Source organism: Choloepus didactylus, chromosome 7 (assembly GCF_015220235.1).
Source record: "Choloepus didactylus isolate mChoDid1 chromosome 7, mChoDid1.pri, whole genome shotgun sequence".
Taxonomy (NCBI): Eukaryota; Metazoa; Chordata; class Mammalia; order Pilosa; family Megalonychidae; genus Choloepus; species Choloepus didactylus.
In genome coordinates, this window is record NC_051313.1 from 56,774,773 (window position 1) to 56,796,961 (window position 22,189).

The 22,189-nt window shown below is 34.7% G+C and overlaps 1 non-coding gene across 1 annotated transcript; it reads left to right on the top strand.

Moving 5' to 3' along the window:
- Window positions 1–13,560: 13,560 nt before the first annotated feature.
- LOC119541051 lies at window positions 13,561–13,667 on the top strand. The gene has a single exon (XR_005218182.1). It is a non-coding gene; the product is annotated as a U6 spliceosomal RNA (small nuclear RNA).
- Window positions 13,668–22,189: the final 8,522 nt, after the last annotated feature.

The window sequence follows — 22,189 nt, forward strand, 5'->3', positions numbered from 1 at the left end:
AAGGAGGGAAGGAAGGAAAGAAGGAAGGAAGGAGGGAAGAAAGGAAAGAAGGAAGGAAGGAAAGAAGGAAGGAAGGAGGGTAGGAAGGGAGGGAGGGAAGGAAGGAAGGAGGAGGGAGGGAGGGAGGGAAGGAAGGAAGGAAGGAAGGAAGGGAGGAAGGAAGGAAGGAAGGAAGGAAGATAGGCATTCCGGCTGGTAAAAGACAAATGAAGAATCACATTTGTTTACAAACTCAAGGAAAAAATGAAAACTCTTTGAGAGGGCTCTCACCTCAGAGGAGTTTAAGAAGAACTTAATTCAGTATAATAAGAATTCAAAGGCACATTAAGAAAATAGAGAAGGAGGGTTTTGAGCTATGGGAACAACCAATGACCCAACACCATTAACTGAATAAGTAAATAAACTGGGAAAACAAAGGATTAGAAAAGATAAGGATGACACTCTAACAACTATCACAGAAGAAAGGTATGAGATTACCATTTTGAACACAAAGGGGAAGAAACCTGACAAACATATTAAAGCAGTTAGGAAGATAACAGTACATTTAAAGGACAGAAAGAATATATCATATTATAAGTGTTATTTCTACTGTAGACTATTCAACAAATGGAACAGAAAAAATACATATTCACATATATTAGGAAAATCTTATGAAATGAAGAACTAATTTTGAAGATGTAAAAAGTCACACCACATTATATGAACAATTGACTCAAAGTGATGCACACGGAGATGTTCTAGATTAGTTACTGAATTTCAAGGACAACTGAGGGAATTTTCATACACACAGGCAAAAGAACAAGTGAATACAAAAGGGAAAATCAAGTTTTCCTCAGACTTTTCCACAGTTAGACATATCAGAAGAAAATGGAACAATATTTACAAAATTCCAAAGAGAAAATATCAAAAAACATAGCCAATTTATAATTGACGTTCAAAGGAAATTGATATTTATAAAAATAGTAGGAAGTTATTACCAAACACAAAAAGGCACATGGAAAAATTGTACCCTTGAGTTCTCTTAAAAAGGAGTGTCAGTTGCTGTCCCAATACAACTAACCAGGAGATGAGTCAAAATTTTAAAAAATCAGAAATAGAGAAGATGTGAAGTATAGACTGAGAGTAAGCATGGAATCCCTCACTTAGATATAAAACTGAGCTTCAACAACTAAGAGTCGTATGCCTACAGACAAGAACAAAAGTGTTATAAAACTTTCTAAATCAAAAATAAAAGTATAACCATCTAAAATTAGGAAGTGATGAAAGGAAGGAAAGAAGTACAATTTCTCATCCTTGTCGCAGGGATTCATTTTGATCACATAAAACAGAAGTTTGGAGGAAAAAGAAAACAAAAAAATAAAACTCCTGCTCCATTTTGTCTATAACAATATTTTCTTCTTACAAGAAATTTTAAGCTTTTTTTTTTCTCAACAAGGAAGCATCTTTCTGAAACTTCATTTTTATTTTGATTCCTTTTCATCATAAGAATTCAAGAAATACTACATTTAATATATTCTATAAAATACATGGAGTATGATCCCATTTTAAGCAAACACCTTTCATTTATCTATTAATAATTCTGTTTTTTAGTATACATGCATAGAAATAAACTCAGATAATGTTCAACAAATTTTAAAAATGATGAGATTCTAATGTTTTTTTTTAAAAAAACTTTACATATTTCTGAATTCCTTGACTTTAAAAAAATAAACCAGTATGATTTCTAATAAATACTACAAAATCATTACCCCAAAGTGAAAAGGGGCCTGCATAATACTTATATATGTATAACATAGATTTAGCTCTGTTCCTCCAGGTGGTAAAACTGGTAAGTATTGCCCTGGGTAATAAAAGAGATCAAAGACTTTTCCTTCCCAGGCTCTTTAGGTTCTGACTTCATAGACATGCTATTCTACCTCAGTCCTACCTGAGGGAAATGCTGAAGGGGCTTTTTACAGATTTTTAATAAAGGGAAAAACAATCAGTGGAAGCCATGGCCTGGGCTCTTTTGACTTTGCCAAGGTTTACCAAGTCTTTGCATCTCATTTGCTCAAAGTCTAACTCTATGTTATAAAGAAATCTTGGTAGATCTGACTTTATTCAATTAGTAACAGTATTGAAAGGAGTCACTAATGACCTGATAGAGAGCAAGATGAAAAGGGTGGAAAGCAGCAGTAATCTTTAAAATATATATGTATACCATAAACTAATGATTTTGAAACTGCAAACCTGCAAGCAGGACAAATATACAAATCTCCTTTATCCTAATGGAAAAATTCACTGATTGACAGTGAGATGTCATATCTTGTCAGCTACAGCAATGACCTTTAGACTTGATGCTGACACCAATACCCACAACAAGCTATGTGTTAGAAAGCAAACACAGATCCATCTGCACTTCAAAAATCTTCAATGAATATTGCGTGCAGTCATTTACCCAAGGCTCTTTATCTTTTGAAATGGCTAGAAATCACACTTATAAAAACCTCAGAATAATTACTCCCTAGATACATTTACTTAAATTTAAATTTTTGTTTTTGATGTAAGAGTGATTTCTGATGAGTGATTTTAAGGGAATTGCCTTCCTGGAAACTTAGTGGATGTTTTATAAATGCCTACATTATTATCTGTGTTTAGATTAAAATTCTCCAAAATAAATGGATGAAGAAGGGTGGTAGAATTCTTGCTTGTATGGCATTGAACAATTTTGAAATTCTACTCCTCTCTCTCATTTCCTTAAAAATATGAGTAAATTTGCCTATGAAAATAATAATTCAACTTTAGATCTCCTGAAATGTCTGACTACTTGGAAGAATTATTTCCCACTCTCGCTTCCTTCTTCCCTTCCACCTTTCCTTTTTTTCTCTCCCTTCTTTCAAATTTATTCTGCAAGTGTTTGTTGAGTACTGTACCTAGGCATTGAGTAAGCACTGGGGCTACAAAGACAATAGACACAGCCCATACTTTTCCTTATCTCAAATTCAATTCTAGATGAGTTTTTGAGAAAAGGCAAAATGTTTTAGAAATGATTGAAAGCAAGTGTTGACATTATATATATATATATATATATATTTAATTTTTACATTTTAATTTTAAGCATCTGTGACTAACAGAAATTGTTTCCATCTTTTGAGCACCTGTGATATATCATGAACATATTGTTCTCATTCTCCTCTGTAAGCCTTCAAACTTGTTCCTCTTCTCAGGAATGTTCCTTCATTTTTCTTCCAGATAGAAAATCCTTCATTACCTTCAAAGTGCACCTCAACCATGAAAATTTCCTTAAATATGGCAGGCGTCATTAACTTCTTTATCTATAAACAGAATATTTATAGGTAGGTGAAATAATTTAACAGCTAACCTATATTGTATTCTTCACCTGTTGGCCTTACATCCCCTGACTGGAATTTAAACACATGGAGAAGAGGGTTTCTGTATTATTATGGTACATGAGTGAGGTCACTACATAGGAGGAACTTGAGATAAACTTATTTGTTGAATTATTTTCTTTTCTAACTGCATTTATTAAGAGGTGTTGGTAATGGGGTTTTCAGATTTAGGAAAAAGAAAACAGGAAGCTTAGTTAAATTTGAATTTTAGATAACATAATGTATAATTTTTTGGTGTAGGTATGTGCCAATTATTGCATGGGACTTACTAACACTGAAAAATATTATTTGTTGTTTGTCTAAAATGCAAAATTAACTGTGTATCAAATTTTTCAGACAACCCTCAATGGAAGGGAAAAAAATGTTAGCTGCTCCTGTCAGTGGATGAGAACCAGAGTACATACTATATAATCATAATATTCAAAAAGACAAATGCAGAGGGAAGCTTTATCCTTTTCTTCATTGAGGACTTGTGTTTGGTGATTGGTCATGTGTAAGAAGAAGAGCAGCTCACATTACTTTCTGGTTCTACAGGACAATGGGGACAGCAACAGGAAAAATCATCTGATGCACAGAGACCTTCTAGAGGCCACCCAGATGTAATCAGATGCTAGAAGACTATTCCCAAAAGGTTAAGAACCGCTATTATAGAAAAATACTGTCCATAAGTTACATTTCATTTGAAAAAAAAAAAAAAGAGCTAGTACAAATCCTTTTTAATATCTTTTTCCTTTAATTATTATTTGACTGTTTTTCAATCTGTGGCTGAAAACGTGGGCATTTTTTTTAATTATTATTGCATTTGGACTTTGTCAGATTGTGTTGGGTTCAGGGAAATATTTTCTGCCAAGTTCCTATATGTTCATGCCAAGTAATTTTCAATTGGTTTATAAGCTCATGTGTATTTTAAATGAAATGAATACATTCATTTTAGATTCCTTTTGCCTTAACTCACCCAGATGGTTCAGAAGACATCCAACAAACCTTTGATTCATGTCTATTGCTTAAAGGTTTTGGAAGTCAAGAAGTGAGACACTTCATTTGCAAAGAGTAAGTGGACCCAAATGTTCTAGCTCCATGTGTATGATGACAGTGAAATTTGGACTCTTTTGAGGTTGGAATGAATTCCTGGACTGAAATTCAGCTGAGGTAGTTTTAATGCCCTAGTTAAGTGCTCAAACCTAATAATACTATACTTTACCTTTAATATCTACATGCATTGGATCATACTAAATTCATTAACCTAAAACACACACACACACACATATAGTTCACTACTAACCTCAAGCACTTACCACCAGCATTTAAGAGTACAGAAAATAGTATACTATTTTTGTTTAACACTAGATATTCTAGTATGTGAATTTGCTTCTGTGGTACTTGAAAATCAGTGATGCAGATGGAACTAGATAGCAGAAGGAACTACTTAATCACTTTTTTCAACTGTTCAAAATCTTGAAAAACAGTCTTACCTGTGTACATAATAAAACATTTTGATTTTATTTTAATTTTTTTATTAATCATATTTTAGATATGGAATTCTTTGCAAAAAATTAGGTATGCAAGTTAAATAATTTTTTCTTCTTGAATTAATTTGAGTTTTAATCCCTATTCAACTAGTTGGTGGAAACAGATTCTCTGTCAATGCAACCTGGTTTTCCTAGGGTAGTGTCAAATATTTACGGGGAAGGGGTTATCTAGTATCCAGGCTTTGTGGGGGAGGCTGTTTATCCTTTTGTATCTGACATCTGAGGAGATATTCACTATCTCATCTGCTGCTTTCCTTTGGTCCACACAGATTGTGACTGAGATGTTTCTTGTTCCTATCCCCAAGGCCCCTTCAGTTCAAGTGAGGGTCTATATTATGACTACAACACTTGAGGTTGTAGAAATCTGGGGCATGGAAATCTCTTCAATTGCTAAGACTGCATTCCTCCTTTGCATCTTGAGATCTTTGTCAATAAAGTGGGCACTGGACCCACTAGCATTTTTGTGTTCATTTTCACTCTCTTACTTTCCTTCTTGTCCCTCCACAGATTGTGAAAAGTGTGTGTGTCTGTGTGCGTATGAATCTGTTTTATATTGGTCATATTTGTCAGGGAGGTACAATCTAGCTCTGTCTCTTGAAGTTTCATGAAATACTTTATGTCTGTAAACCTTTGATTTTCTAAAGACCAAGTCTTTTGTAAACCAAAGTCAGAAAAAGCACAAACCGCTAACTGGTCAAAGTGTTTCAAAAAACCTGAGGACTGGGGTGAAACAGAAAAGCGTTATTTTCACAAGCAAAACATTTCAACAGCTTAACCATCATGTTTAGGGGCAACAGATTCCCATTATTTAATAATCTGTAAACACTATGTAAACAATGCTTTGGCAGTAAAATAGTACTACAACCATGGATGTATATTTTATAAATCCAAGGTCACAGAAAATAGACTTGAATCATTATTGCAAATTAAAACAAAACAAAACAAAACATTTCACTAAGATAGAGGTACTTTCAATTTAGATTAAGACAAATTTGAGATGCTAGGGGGTGGTAGGCTGCTATAGAGGTGGGTGGGATGATGGAGGGCTCAGCAGGTCATGCCCAAATAGACACTCCTACAATGAATTCTGATTATTCAAAAAGGAAAAGAAATTTTATCAATATTTGTAGAATAGATTAGAAATAATATACTGGAGAATAAAAGACAGATTGGAACATTCAAGACTTGGAAAAATAGGAAAATATCTGTTCAAAAAGTATTATGTAGATTTACTTGGCTTTGTAACTTGGGTTCCTTTCAGTAAATAGTGATTTGGGGCTATTTTAGGTTCTAAGTTATATCTATAGGTACAAACTCAAAATACCTTCAGAATCCAGGCAGGTAAGTTAAATGTGCAAAGTGGTCAATTCTTAACCCACAGGAGATAATGGGAACTGGAAATGTAGTTTTTACTCTATGAAAAGAATCACTGTGTAGGACAAACAAAACACATATGCAGGCAACATTAGTAATTCTCAGACATCCAGTTAGCAGAGTCCTGCTAAAGCAAGCCTACATCTTGAAAATGATGTGGAAAACTTGCAAACAAATTATGAAGTGAATGGATTACTTTGTAAACTATATTTCAGTTTGAAAGTTGGGGAATGAATAAAGCTGTTAATTTCATTATTATTTAAAGAAACTTTTGTGCTCTGTCTCCTTTTGAGAGACTGGAACAATTTCCTTAAAGCTTCCTTTCCTCCTTTCAAAATAGAACACTAGCAATAGCCTTGTATAGAAGCAGAAATTGATAATGTTAAAATGAGGTTCTTACTGTAAGAAATTGGTGACGTTTTTAGACACTAAACCCAGCAAGTACAAAATGAAATTCTTTATTTAAAAATATTTTATTAGATGGTGAGATACTGACTGTTGTAAGCATTGCCCGGTTATCTGACAGTTTTGGAAATATGGGTTTCTACAGTCACCTTCCCTCCAAGAATTGTCATTACTATTCTTAATAGTGTAACACCAGAAGTGAGTTTTAAAATATTTCTATATTATTTGTTTGCTTTGTTACAATTTTTGCATCCCACTCAAATATATTTTCTCTTCTGATTTTTATATAACCATATCTTTATCCTTATTCATACTTCACATATGAGGAAACTGAGGTCCTAGGAAGTTGCAACTTTTTCTAACTTTAGACTTTGGGTAGTTTCTATGCTACTGCAATAGAAATGTGGTTGTATTACATTGTCTTTTCTCCAAATATCCATTTGCTATATTTTAACTTGTCTTCTCTACATATCTGTGAAGAAGGTATGATTTGTCTCATCCTACAGTCACAGGAAAGAGAAATTTAGGAAGTTTAAGTTCCTACTGAGATCAAACTGCGAGTCAGGCCAGATTCTATAGAGAATGGTTTCCCAACTTCTGTTGTGTTTTTTCTTTTTCTGTTCTAGGCTGAGCCTTGCAAGAAAGCATTAGCTGTTCATTTAGCTTGATATAATTATTCTGGATTCTTTCACTGAAGAACTAAATGGTTCTGTAGTGCACATGCTCTTTTACTTACAGCTTATGATTTTAATTATAGCTTTCATCACTTCCTTTGACTTTTAACCACCTGTCATTCCTTTGCCAGATCTTTCATTCTCATTGGATGTTGATGGGGATGTTGCATATATTTACTTCAGGCCTGTGCTTTTGTTCCATTTATGCTAATGATAAATCCTACACTTCTAACATGCTACTTTAGGGTAGAATTCAGTGGAGTTAATTATATTCCCTGCATAATGTAATTCTGAACTCCCTGGGATGAAAATAGCATTAGAATTTTCTATAATTTCATGTTTGCTCTTTCATTACTTCTGAGATTTAAACAGATTTAGTTTAGGTGACCTGAAGTTCAAGGTTTTCCTAAGTGAACTGAATGAATTATCTCTGCTTTCCACTTAGCAATGATGTTTATAAACTGACAATGAAATGGGATGACAGTCTCCTAAGGGTAGGGAGTCAGGCGAGATGCTTGTCAGCACCATTACATGTTCATTGGTTTGTTTTGTATTTTTTCACTGGTTCTTTGTTCATGAAAGTCAAATCACAAAATAATCCTAGAGAATCTTGAGGTCAACCAGGATTGTATTAGCTTTTCTCACACTTCAAGTTTCTGATGAGAAATTATAAAAAGGAGGAAATATGATTATTTCTTAAGCAAAAATAGTCTTTTTCTTTATGTACTACTTATGCATTCATGTGGAATTGTAAATATTGATTTTTGTAAGCAGTGATGGAATTTTCTTCCAGGCTTCTTTATGTCCACAAAGAACAAAGATTTCAGAATCAGACAGCCATGGATTTGATTAGTGGATTTATATCGCTCCTACCTAGACAAACTATCTAACTTCTCTTAGCTTCATATGAGAAACTGGGACAATAATAGCCAACCTTACAAGTGTTGTTATGTACATCAATTATGATAATGTGCTTTGCAGTCCCTCAATAAAATTAGAGTTCAATCCTGATAAGTTTTTCATTTATGCATTGGCGGTGATTATTTAAACCAATTTATCCAAAATTTACAAAGCCCCAGAACATCCAAGAAAAGAAGTGCCTGTGAAAGAGTATAGTTTGTCTTGCACCACTTTCACTCCTGGTCACTCCAGGCTGAGGATAGAGTTAAGTCCTCATAATAACAGATTCCACTCTCAGAGTCTCTGAGACTCATGCCATCTAAGTCCTTTCATTCTCGTTCAGGTATGTCAGCAGAGTTTTGCATGGTCTACCCCAAAGTTCTCAATCTACATTTTGTCATAGCATTGCCATGTCTTTTCTGACACTTGGATGAAATGACATCATACTTTGATGCCCTCTGCCACTCTTGTGGTTGGTAATTAGACTCTTAAATGATCTGGTCATCCAGCTGAGTTCTTCTTATGTTTCTACTATTGTAGAGACTGTTTTTGTATAAATAGATGACGAACTGGAGTAGTAGACCATATTATCCTATGCGCTCCCCCTCCCCCACCTCACATAATTATGGTGCAATCTATTACTAGGCCACAAAATAGAATATAATTTTGTTCTCATTTTCTTAAGCTGACATATAGTCATAAAGTTTTAATTTTGCCTACTTTCATTGCTGCTCTTTTTCTCAGTAGGAACCCAGGGATAGGCCAAAAGACATGCACAGTAATTAAAATAAAAATTTCCCTTTGTTCCAATCTTCATTTTCTGCCCATATTTGTGAATCCCAACTGTATGTATCCTCTGGTTAACTTCCTTCTTTATGGGATAAAAATGCCTTGGAAGTTGGGCAGCCCCGAGTCTTCAATCAAAAGGCAGTCAATTGTCTCATGAATAGAATAATGCTGACTGGCCTCCTTCACAATTCCTCCTCACATTCCCAAGTTTGGATGAATTCTTCAAGGTACAAAGAATGGGTCCTCATTATCTTACTGTGCTGCTTAACAATATGCAGGGATGCCAGTCTTTGTCATGTAATTGTGGTTAATGTTTATCAAAAATACCAGTGCTCAATCCAGATATGTTTTATTGACTGAAGTGATAAACATAAATTATGACAGAACCATTATTAGTTTCACTCATGTTTCTGCTGCCAATTCTATTCTTGATGTTAATTTTGTGTTATACTCATCTGGTCTTGAATTACAAATGAATCACATTTTCCAAACTACTAGATTCTTATTCAAAATATTTATCAGCTCTCATCAGAAGAGATGGCAGATTAAGCTAATTTTGAATGTACTCTTCTACAAAGATTGAAAATATTTCCTAATTTCTGGGTCTCTAATTGGGAAAGTTATTATATTTGGATGTTCATGTTTATAACTTATAAGCACTTATAACCATAGCTGTGGAATCTTACCAGTGGAATCAGACCTATCAATAGTCAAGAGGATTTTGCAGGGACCTGTCATTTATTACATAACATCAAAAGGTATCAAGGGAAGCAAGAACATTTTCTTCCTAAATAGAAGTGAATGGCTAGCCTATTCAGGAGAATCTTCTTGCATTAAAGTAGTTATGTTACTTCCTAAACACCCATGGATTACTGAAAACATTTTTGAAAGATTTGAAATGTGGGAGTCCTTTACTATCATCTTGTGTGCTAATGTTGAAATTAAAGATGGGCTTAGATAACAGATCTTATTTTCTTTTTAAATAAACGTGCCTTTTCCATTATATTATTGTCTCTATAGTTGTCCCACTGAGCTGTAAATTATTCCCATTATTTTATCATGTGCTTCATTTCTGTCGCCCTGGTAACAAACTATAATTGCCTTTTTAATATTTATGTATTTTATTCAAATGCTTCTTTCTAACTAAAGGAAAAACAAACTCTTTAACAGTTGAAGGCCATGCCAATTCTAATCTCTATTAAACTTCGTTTTCTTTCCTTTTTTTTTTCTTTTTTACTTTCTCTAATATTAATTCTGTAACACACTGAAATGGTTACAGACATTTGTATGATTCTTAATATTTGTATAAAAATTGTATGTTCAACATTAGAACTGTTTATATTGATTTACTAAAAGTAAATATGATAATCAAATGCTCCAAATTAAATTAAATATAATTGCAAATAATTTAGTCATTCTTATTAAGGCACAAAAATTATTGTGAAGAAGAACAAATTCTGACCTCTTAATATTAACTACAGTCTTGCTGTAATGGGGACACAATAAGATCACTTTTTTTTTTAAATACTGAGTGGCTCATTTAAGATTGTCAGTCATTTAATCCAGGCAAAAAGCTCTATTAATTTGTACAAAGCATTCTATGTATGATTTTTAAAACCAGTTACATTATATTAAAACCAGTTACTATATGAACAGAGTCCAAATCCCCAAGTTAAAGCTTAGAGGAGAGCCATCCTTTAATAACATTTTTATTTCAATTTCTAAATAAATTTGGGGAATTATAATGTAAATATGCTGGAAATATTACCTTAAATGGCCATGTGACACATTTTCATCTCATTCCATTGTCATAATTTTAAAAATTAAAAATTGTAAGAAATCAAGTTCTTATTAATGAATAATCAGATTGTGAAAATGCATTTCAGTTTTCAAGAAAAAGAAAGCTTTTACATGAGCTAGAGAAATAAATATTTTTAAAATAGTGTAGTCCTAACCTTTGAATGCAGTTATCAATTGCAGATTCAGTGCATATCAATCACTTTGACTCAAAGAATATTTTAACAAATACTTTCAACTCAATGCTGAAAATGGAGGATGGAAAATAAAATTTAAAAAGGAAAATTTCTACCAAAGCAAAAGATTAATAATATTTATGGATTCTTTCAAGTTTGGAAATGGCCAATTCTTATGGTTTATACATCAATTTAAGGGGGAACATTGACAAAGTTACTCCCGTCTTTTGTTCTATTCTGTTGCACTGGGTAAAAGTCTTGTAAACCTTATACCATGAAGTGCAAAATGTACATCATAAAATTTAAGTTTGGCAGTTATTTTGTAAGGGGAATTTTACAAGATTAAATTAAAATTTCTTCCAATTAATATTCAATCTTGTTTATCCAATCTTAGGTTTGAAAGTGACTGGAATTTTTAACAGCTTTGAACTAGCATGCACAACAAATTCTGGTTCAATCTACAGTAAAGAAAGCAGTGCCACTTTAAAGATAAACCTGCAGTTTTATGGAATAATTTTCTGATACAATCATATTGAAGGGATAATGCTATTTTGTTCACCAAATTCAAACACTTAGGAGGAACCATTATTTGAGTTCTGGCCAAAAGAAATAGGCCAGGTGATACCTGATGCTTGCAAGTCTCATGTAGTCTTCCATTTCTTCTCTCCCCATGTATGCATCTGGCAGAAAAACTACTATATGAACAGAGTCCAAATCCCCAAGTTAAGGCTTAGAGGAGAGCCATCTAGGAGAGTTGCTTGACCTACATAAAATATGACAGAGGAATGAGAAATAAATTTCTATAGTGTTAAACTATATTTAAGAAATTCAAATATGGTAGCTAGTATTGCTTACCCTGAATAATTGTATTAGTATTAGAATTAGTATTAGTATTAGCATTAGTTTTAGTCAGGGAACTCCAGGGAAGCAAAACCAAAGAATACACTATACATATATATATACACATGTATATATATATATATACACACATACACACGCACCCACATCCACATAAATATTATGGGATTTATTATAGGAATTGGATCCCACGATCATGGGAGTTGGTAAATCTGAATTCATAGGGCAGGTGGCAAGTTGGGAACTCCAATGAAGGTTTCAATTAATTCCCTAGGAGAAGTTTGCTGGCTGAAGTAGAGACAGAAATTCTTTCTGACCACTGAAATCATTAGTTCTCTCTTTAAGGCCTTCAACTGATTGGATGAGACTCTATCCAATTGCTGATTGTATATGCAATAAGTCATAGGTGCAATCAATTGAGTAATGATTTAAATCCATGAAATATTTCCACAGTAACAATCAGGCCAGTGCTTGCATGACTGAATAACAGGACATCATAACCTAGCCAAGTTGACACCTGACATAGTACAATATAATACAATAATAATTTTCCTGAGAAATCTCCAAAACACAGACATTGTTTTAAAAAATAGCTGTTTCATTAAGTAAAAATGGGTTAATATTTATAGCATTTTAAACTTACAAGACTTTATTTTTTTGGCAAAAAAATTAAATAATCAAGGTTTTTAAAATAGCTTTAAGTGTACATCGATACAATGAACACACCATTGGAAATATCCAGTACTGATTATGTCTAGATTTTCAATGATTGCCAGTTTTATTTTTTGATATATTATTATCAGCACTATCATTAAGACAATTTATTACAGACCCATATCACCGTTAAAAAGCATTATATTGATAAAGCTCAAACCATTCCAAGAACATAGATTTTACATTTTTTGTGCCTGGTTGGCCTATCTTATACTCTAATCACTTAAAATTTTTGTAAATATAAGTGATGGTAGAAACACATTTTTATTTATCTAAATTGTTCAGAATATGTTTTTCAGGTCAACCATATCTTTACTGATTTTCTGCTTTCTATATCTATCAATTACTGAAAGAAGAATGTTGAAGTCTCCAACTGTAATAGTGGACATGTCTATTAATCTTTCAGGTCTACCAGTTTTTTGCCACACATATTTTGACTCTCTGGTAGTTGGGTATATACATATCTGAGACTGTTAGTTCTTCTTGGAGAATTGATCATTTTATCATTAAGAAAAACTCCTCTTTATATTTGATAATTTTCCTTCTTCTGCAGTTTGCTTTGCCTGAAATTGATGTATCTAATCCAGCTTCTTTCGATTAGTGTTTGCATGGAATATCTTTCTCCATCGCCTTGCTTTTCTTGGCTGGGGTTGGTGGGGGAGAGGGTGTTAATGAAATTTATGTCTTTATTTCAGAGAACTGATGGTCATTAGGTGAATATAGAAAGTATTGACAATCAATAAAATGCTCAATTTCCCCTGATCATTCTGACCAGCAGTTGTGACTTTAAACTGTGCACATAAAATTAATTAGCTAGGCAGAGATTCAGAACAAATACACAAAATTAATCCAATGTTTATTCTCTGCAATAAAGGCAAAAAAGAATAAAACCTACTTCATAAATATTTTGCTATTAAGAATTTTATTAAAAAGATTTCATAAAAATGAAATTACGGTGCTCACTTCAGCAGCACATATACTAAAATTGGAATGATACAGAGAAGATTAGCTTGGCCCCTGTGCAAAGATGACATGCAAATTCATGAAGCATTCCATATTTTTTAAGAAGATAAAACGTGGGACTGTATAACACAATGAATACTATTGTGGACAATGGACTGGGGATACTAGTACAGATATAAGAATGTTCTTTCATGAATTATAACAAATATATGACACTATTACAAGTTGTAATAATCAGGTGGTATATGGGAAAAAATACCTAATGTAAACTATGGACTACAGTTAAAAGTAATATTTTAATATTCTTTCATCGATTGTAATAAAGGTACCACACTAACACAAGGTGTCAACAATAGGGGGTGTAGGGAACATTGTATTTTTTACATGACTTTTCTGTAAACCTACAATTTCTCTAATTAAAAAAACAACAATAATTTAAAAAAAAAAAATCAGGCTAAGTGGAAGAAACCAGACACAAAGTACTGCATAAGGTGTGATTTCATCTATATAAAATGTAAATATGTATCTATAGAGACAGAATTAGATTAGTGGTTATGTAGGGCTGGGGAAGGATAGAGGGATTGAAAGGTGACTGCTAAGAGGTAAGGAGTTTTCATTTTTTGCAGTAATGAAAATGTTCTAAAATTGCTAGGTAATGAATGCACAGATCTGTGATTATACTAAAAGCCATTGATTGCACACTTTGGGTGGACTGTATAGCATGTGAATATATCTCAATAAACTGCTTTTAAAAAGATAACTGTGATAAAAAGATATCACAGTTTAGAAACCATAAAGCCTATTTATATTCAAATAATGAATGTATCAGTAACTGCCTAATCTTTAATATATCGTCTTTAAATAAACATTTTATTGTAGTAACATGCATACAACTCAATGTTTCCCATTATAAACACTTTCAAGTGTACAATTCATTGATATTAATTACATTCACAATATTATGCAACCATCATGAACACACATTGCCCATATTTTCATCACCTCAAATAGAAACTCAGAACCATTAAGCAATAAGCCCTTTTCCGTGCACCCACTCCTGGTAATCTGTAATCTACTATCTGTCTATGAAATTTACTATAGTTTTAACCTATCTGGGTTTTTACATTTACAGTGAATTTCTTGCAGAGAGCATATGGCTATATCTTGTTCTTTTTTTTTTTCTTAATTTACTCTGACAATCTTTGTCTTTTCGTTGGTGTAATTAGACCATTCACAGTTAAAGTGATTATTGATACAATTGGATTAACATTGACCAAATTTGTAATTGTTCTCTATTTGCTGTATTTGTCCTTTGTTTTCTTTTTCTGCCTACTCTGGTTTTAATTGAGCATCTTATCTATTCTTTTAGCATATAAACTATTTAAAAAATTTTAGTGGTTGCCCTAGAATTTCCAATATACATTTGAATTCAGCTTTCAAATAACACTGCACCATTTCACATGAAGTAGGCATTTATAATAGAATATTCCCAATTCTTCCTTCCTGTCCCTTATGATATTGCTATCATTCATGTCACTTATCCATATGCTATAATCACCAAATAAATAAATCCATTGTTACTGTCATTACTTTAAATAGTTATATTTAGCTTAATTAAGAAAAATAAAAATTTATTTTTATTTCATTTATTCCTTTTCTACTGCTTTTTCTTGTAGATACAAATTTCTGACTTATACATTTTCCTTCTCCTTGAAGAAATTCTTTTAACATATCTTTCGGGCAGATCTGCTGTTGATGAATTGTCGATTTTAGTTTTTGGTTGTCTGAGAAAGTTTTCAATTCTCCTTCACTTTTTAAAAAATTTTTATGCAATTTTATTGAGATATAGCCACATGCTATATGATCATCCAAAGTGTGCAATTAACTCTTCAGGGTATTATCATATAGTTGTGCATTCATCACCACAATCAATTTTTGAACATTTTCATTGCACCAAGAAATAAAAATAAAAATAAGAATAAAAATAAAAATAAAAGAAAATAAGAACACTCAAAACATCCCATACCCCTTCCCCCCACCCCATTATTCATTAAGTTTTTGTCCTCATTTTTCTACTTATCTGTCCATACACTGGATAAAGGGAATGTGAACCACAAGATTTTCACAATCACATGGTCACAACATATAAGCTATATAGTTGAATGATCATTTTCAGTAATACGGGCTACTGGATTGCAGTTCAACAGTTTCAGGTATTTCCTTTTAGCTATTCAAATACACTAAAAACTAAAAAGGAATATCTGTATAATGCAGAAGAATAACCTCCAGAATGTCCTCTCTACTACACTTGAAATCTCTCAGCCACTGAAACTATTTTGTTTCATTTTTCTTCCCTCTTTTGGTCAACAAGACTTTCTTAATCTGACAATACTAATTCAGGCTTATTCCCAGGGGTCATTTTCCACCTTGCTAGGGAGATTTACACCCTGGGCATCATGTCCCATGTAGTGGGGGAGGGCAGGGAGTTTACCTGCAGAGTTGACTTAGGGAGAGAGGCCACATCTGAGCAACAAAGGAGGTTCTCTGGGGTGACCCTTAGGCACAATTGTAGGTAGGCTTAGCTTTTCCTTTGCAGTAACAAGCTTCATAAGGGCAATCCCCAAGATTGAGGACTTGGCCTACGAAACTGGTAGTACCCAATGCTTGTGAGAATATCAGGAATTCCCCAGGTGGGGAAGTTTAATATTTCCTCATTTTTCCCCAATCCTTCCAGAGGGCTTTGCAAATACTTTTTATTCTCTGCTCAAATTACTCTGTGATGTGTTGGGGCTTCATGCTAACCTGTCCAAACCAACCAGATCTCAATCCTTATTCAAGTTTCCATGTAAGTATGGTGTTTGAATAAACTGACCATAAAAGTTAAATTATGTAGTGTGCTACAGAAAATATAGATTTTCCAAAAAATAAACTTCTCCTCCATTGGTCCCAAACAGAAGTTGAAGTTTTAAAACACAGTCATTATTGACCTTTACCCTTTAATCTGATTTACCTTAGTCCTAACGAAGTCCATTTTGTTCGTATCTTTAATTGAAGTCTGATCTCTTTTTCAGCTTCTTCAACAGTTGCTGAATGGGGTAATGCTGACATTCACAGCTGGTGAAATCTGACTCTGAGTCTCAGGTTTCACACAAATACCCAAAGTTCCAGGAACCAACCAGAATATACACAAACAGCTCAGCATCTCAGAATTTAGAAATAACCATTACAACTCATGAATACATGTGACTGCTATAAGAACTTACAATCTAGGAACCTTTACACTAAGCCTTCCCCTGATAACCTATGCTTTCAGATTCAATTATCAGAGTTTGCACATTATAGTTATTCCATATTAGTGAGGTGTTATAATGTTTGTCTTTTCATTTCAGGCTTATTTCACTCAACATATTGTCCTCAAGTTCCATTTACCTAGTTGCATACCTCACCGATTCTTGCCACCATTCACTATTCCACTGTATGTATACACTACAGTTAATCATTCCATTTATCATTCGATGTACCCTTAGGCCACCTCCATCCATTGTGAATTGCATATACTGCCACCATAAACACCAGTGTGCAAATGTCCATTCATGTCCGTGCTCTCAGTTCTTCCAAGTATATACCTAATAATGGGGTTGCATTCCTGTGGAACCACCACACTGCCTTCCACATGGGCTGCACCATTCTACTTCCCCACCAACAGTGACTAAGTAAATCCCTCGCTCCACATTTTCTCCAGCAATTATATCCCTCTGTTTATTTTTTAAACAGTTTTATTTAACTTCATAAGTAAACAATCAGTAGTTTCTGGTATAATCACATAGTTATGCATTCCCCACCACAATCTGTATGAGGACATTTCCATTTTTTCCAGAAAGGAAGAGGAAGAGGAGAAGAAAAAAAAAAAAACTAAGGAAAAGAAAAAAGAAAAACAAAAACACTGAATTACAATAAATAAAATAAAATAAATTAAAATAAAATAAAATAAAATAATAAAATAAAATGGTCAGATAGCACCACCACCACCAAGAATCCCATTCTACTCTTATATCCCCCTCTTAGAGACATTTAGCTTTGGTTTATTGCTTTTGTTACAATTAATGAAAGCATATTACAATGTTACTGTTAACTATAGACTCTAGTTTGCATTGATTGTATATTTTATCCTATACCATCCAATTTTCAACACCTTGCAATGTTGACATTCATTTGTTCTCCCTCACGTAAAAATATTCTTATATTTGTACATTTAATTACCAACTGTGCCAGTTTGAATGTATTATTTCCCCCAAAACACCATTATCTTTGATGCAATCTTGTGTGGGCAGACATACTAGTGTTGATTAAATTGTAATTCTCTGATTGTTTCCATGGAGATGTGACTGACCCAACTGTAGGTGATAACTCTGATTAGATAATTTCCATGGAGGCATGGCCCTGCCCATTCAGCATGGGCCATTTTTAGTTCACTGGAGCCCTATAAAAGCTCACACAGAAGGAGCGAGCTTGCTACAGCCAAGAGGGACACTTTGAAGAATGCACAGGAGCTGAGAGAGAAGCTGCAGCTTACAGAGCAACATTTTGGAAATGGCCTTTGAAAGTAGACCTTTGCTCCAGAGAAGCTAAGAGAGGACAAACACCCCAGGAGCAACTAAGAGTGACATTTTTGAGGAGCTGCAGCCTAGACAGGAATGTCCTGGGAAAAAGCCATTTTGAAACCATGGCTGGAGCAGTTGCCAGCCATGTGCCTTCCCAGCTAACAGGTTTTCCAGATGCCATTGGCCATCATCCAGTGAGGGTACCTGATGATGACTTAACTTGGACACTTTATGGCCTTAAGACTGTAACTTTGTAACCAAATAAACCCCCTTTTATAAAAGCTGATCCATTTCTGGTATTTTGCATTCCAGCAACGTTAGCAAACTGGAACACCATCACTGACCACTCCAGGTTTTGCTAAGTTATGCAGTCCCAGTCTTTATCTTTTATCTTTCCCTCTGGTGTCATACATGACTCTAGCCTTCCTCTTTTAACCTTACTCACACTCATCTTTGTTCAGAATACTTACAGTATGTGATACCATCACACAGTATTGTGCTATTCATTTCAGGATCTATACAATAATTCCTCTGGAACGTTCTGTACTCCTTCATCATCAAATGCCCAATCTCTATGCTCTTTCTCCTGATAATCTGTGTTCTCAACTTGAACTCTAAAAATTTGCTCATTAATGTTAGTTCATATTAGTGAGACCATATAGTATTTGTCCTTATGTTTATGGAAAAGTTCACTCAATGTAATGTCTACTATCTACCATTTTGTCTTTTGGATTTTATATGTCATATATTATTTTATTTTTATTTTTTTCTCTCCCCCCCCCCCTTACTGACAGTCTTCATTTCTACACTCTTCTCCAAACTTCTCTCTCCTGTCTGCTCCTATCTCCCTTGAGTATTTCTTGCAGAGCAGGTCTCTTGTTCACAAACTCTCTCAGTGTCTGTTCGTCTGAAAATATTTTAAACTCTCCCTCATTTTTGAAGGATAGTTTTGCCAGATACAGATTTCTTGGTTGGCAGTTGTTCTAGGTTGCTAATGCTGCTGGAATGCAAAACACCAGAGATGGATTGGCTTTTATAAAAGGAGGTTTATTTAGTTACACAGTTACAGTCTTAAGGCCATAAAGTGTTCAAGGTAACACATCAACAATCGGGTACCTTCACTGGAGGATGGCCAATGGTGTCCGGAAAACCTCTGTTAGCTGGGAAGGCACATGGCTGGCATCTGCTCCAAAGTTCTGGTTTCAAAATAGTTTTCTCCCAGGACATTCCTCTCTAGGCTGCAGTTCCTCAAAAATGGCACTCTTAGTTGCACTTGGGATATTTGTCCTCTCTCAGCTTCTCCAGAGCAAGAGTCTGCTTTCAACAGCTGTCCTCAAACTGTGTCTCATCTGCAGCTCCTGTGCATTCTTCAAAGTGTCCCTCTTGCTGTATTTCCTCTTTAAAACATCACTCACAGCTGCACTGAGTTCGCTCTGCCTGTCAGCTCATTTATAAGGCTCCACTGATCAAGGCCCACCCTGAATGGGTGGGGCCACACCTCCATGGAAATATCTCATCAGGGTTATCACCTACAGTTAGGTGGGGTGCATTTCCATGCAAATCTAATCAGCACCAAAACGTCTGCTCCACAAGACTGCATCAAAGATAATGACATTTGGTGGGACATAATACATTCAAACTGGCACAGCAGTTTTTCTCTTTCAATATCTTAAATGTCTCACACCACTCTCTTCTTGCCTCCATGGTTTCTACTGAGAATTCTACACATAGTCTTATTAAGCTTCCCTTGTATGTGATGGATTACTTTTCTCTCAATACTTTCAGAATTCTCTGTGTCTTTGACATTTGATAGTCCAATTATTAAGTGTCTTTGGGTAGCTCTACTCAGATCTGTAGTTTGTGGTATGCTACACTTCTTGGATCTGTAATTTTATGTTTTTCATGAGAGATGAGAAATTTTCAGTGATTATTTCCTCCTTTATAGATTCTGCCCCTTTTCCCTTCTTTTCTCCTTATGGGACCCCATTATACATATATTCATGCACTTCATGTTGTCATTCAGTTCTCTGAGACTCTGCTCATATTTTCCATTCTTTTCTCTATCTGTTCTTTTGTGCGTAGGATTTCAGAAGATCTGTCCTCTAGTTCATGGGTCCTTTCTTCTGCCTTTTCAAATCTGCTGTTGTATGCCTCCATTATTTGCTATCTCTTCTGCTGTGTCTTTCATTTCCATAAGTTCTGCCAATTGTTTTTTCAAACTTTTGAGTTTTTCCTTATTTTTTCCCAATATCTTCTTTATATCCTTCATCTCTTTTGCCATATCTTCCCTCAACTTGTTGAGTTGATTTTTTAATTGATTTAACATATTTGTTTGAACATCTTTAATTAATTGTTTCAATTCCTGTGTCTCATTTGAAGTGTAAGTTTGTTCCTTTGACTTGGCCATATCTTCATTTTTCCTGATGTGATTCATAATTTTTTGTTGTCTAGATATCTGGTTTCCTTGATTACCCCAATCATATTTTCCTGGATAAGATGGGCCTAGGTCTCAGGAGAGTGATGTAATCATTATGAAGTTTCCTTGAGGATGAAACCTGGAAGATTGTCATACTCTCCTGTGAGGCCTCTATACTCTGTGCTTTTCATGTCCTTCCCAGCTGGTGGCACTTGTCAGCCCACAGCTTCCGATTGACATAAAGAGGTGTGGTGCCTTTAATTCTCAGCAGACCCTCTCCTTGCCATGGACCGAGGGTGAGTAGTGAGCCAAGCTTTAGCTGTTTCTGTTTTTTCTCCCCCAGGCCCTGGGGTATGAATTCTCTGAGGGACGGCTGCCACTTAACATGGCCCCTGCCCCACCCTTTTCTTAGGGAAGATATGCCCTTTAGGGAATTATCTCCTTCACTTGACTTCTTCCTTTGTCTCTCTCACTATCTTAACTCCACCCTTGTCTGGGTCAGTGCTGACAGTTGAATGATCTACTTAGAGTGAAGGAAAAATAAGGAAAGAAATCGCTTTTTCAGAGCCAGTCTCCAATAGCATCCTCCCCCCTTCCCAGTTTTGCCAGTTAAGAGCCAGATTTGGTGCACAGTTCTATGTGCCACTTTTCTTGGAACACAGTCCTTTTCCACTATTCTGAGCTCATCCAACTCCAAAAGCCTCTGTTTTTATTTATTTTTTTCCTGTCAGCCCTACCACCTCTCTGCTGGGAGAGACCTCAGGGTTCCTTTCCTGCTTGCTCCAGGTTTATCTGTGCTTGTAGCTTGTATTCAGTGGTCAAATTTGTTAATTAAACTCACAATTGGAGCTTGGTTGAGCTACCTTCTCCTGCTCCTGGTAAAGACTGCTTTTTCCCCCCACAGGAAATTATTCCAATTCAGCCTTCCTCCTCCCTTTCTCCCTCCTCTTTTCCTCCCTCTCTCCCTCCCTCTCTCTCTCCCTCTCTCCTTTCTTTCCTCCATGTCTTCCTTCCTTCCCTTCTCCCTCTCTCCCTCTCTTCCTTCCCCCCTCCCTTCATTATTTCCTTTCTACCCTTCTCTCCTCACCCCCAACTTCATATCTGAGAAGACACATTCATTGCAGAGGCACTATATCAAAGAGAAATTTTGTTTTCTTTGACCCAACATGTATTTTTAATTGTTCGACAACATTTTAAAAATCAAGAGATTTCACATAAGAACAAAGGGTTATCCTTTCAGTTCAAAATTGGAAGTTCTGGCAAAGATGATTTCACAACCCAGCATGGCAGCTAGAAGTCGGACTTGAGTTGTAGATCTCTCTGTTAGAGCAGGCATGAACTATTCCATTTGCCACACTGAAGCAACTCATTTCTTTATTTATTTAACCTTCCTGAGCCAAGCAGTTTGGTTTACTACCCTTATTTTGAGACAAAGTCTCAAAAACCATATAACAAAACTCTAAACAAACAAAAAAAAAATCAGTAACTGAGAAAGCTTTGAGGATATTCTGTTAATAAAGGAGAGAAGAGGTTACTGTACAAATACCAATAATTATCAGGTGTTAAATGCCATAATTGAGTTGCAAATTTAGCCATTTCTTTTG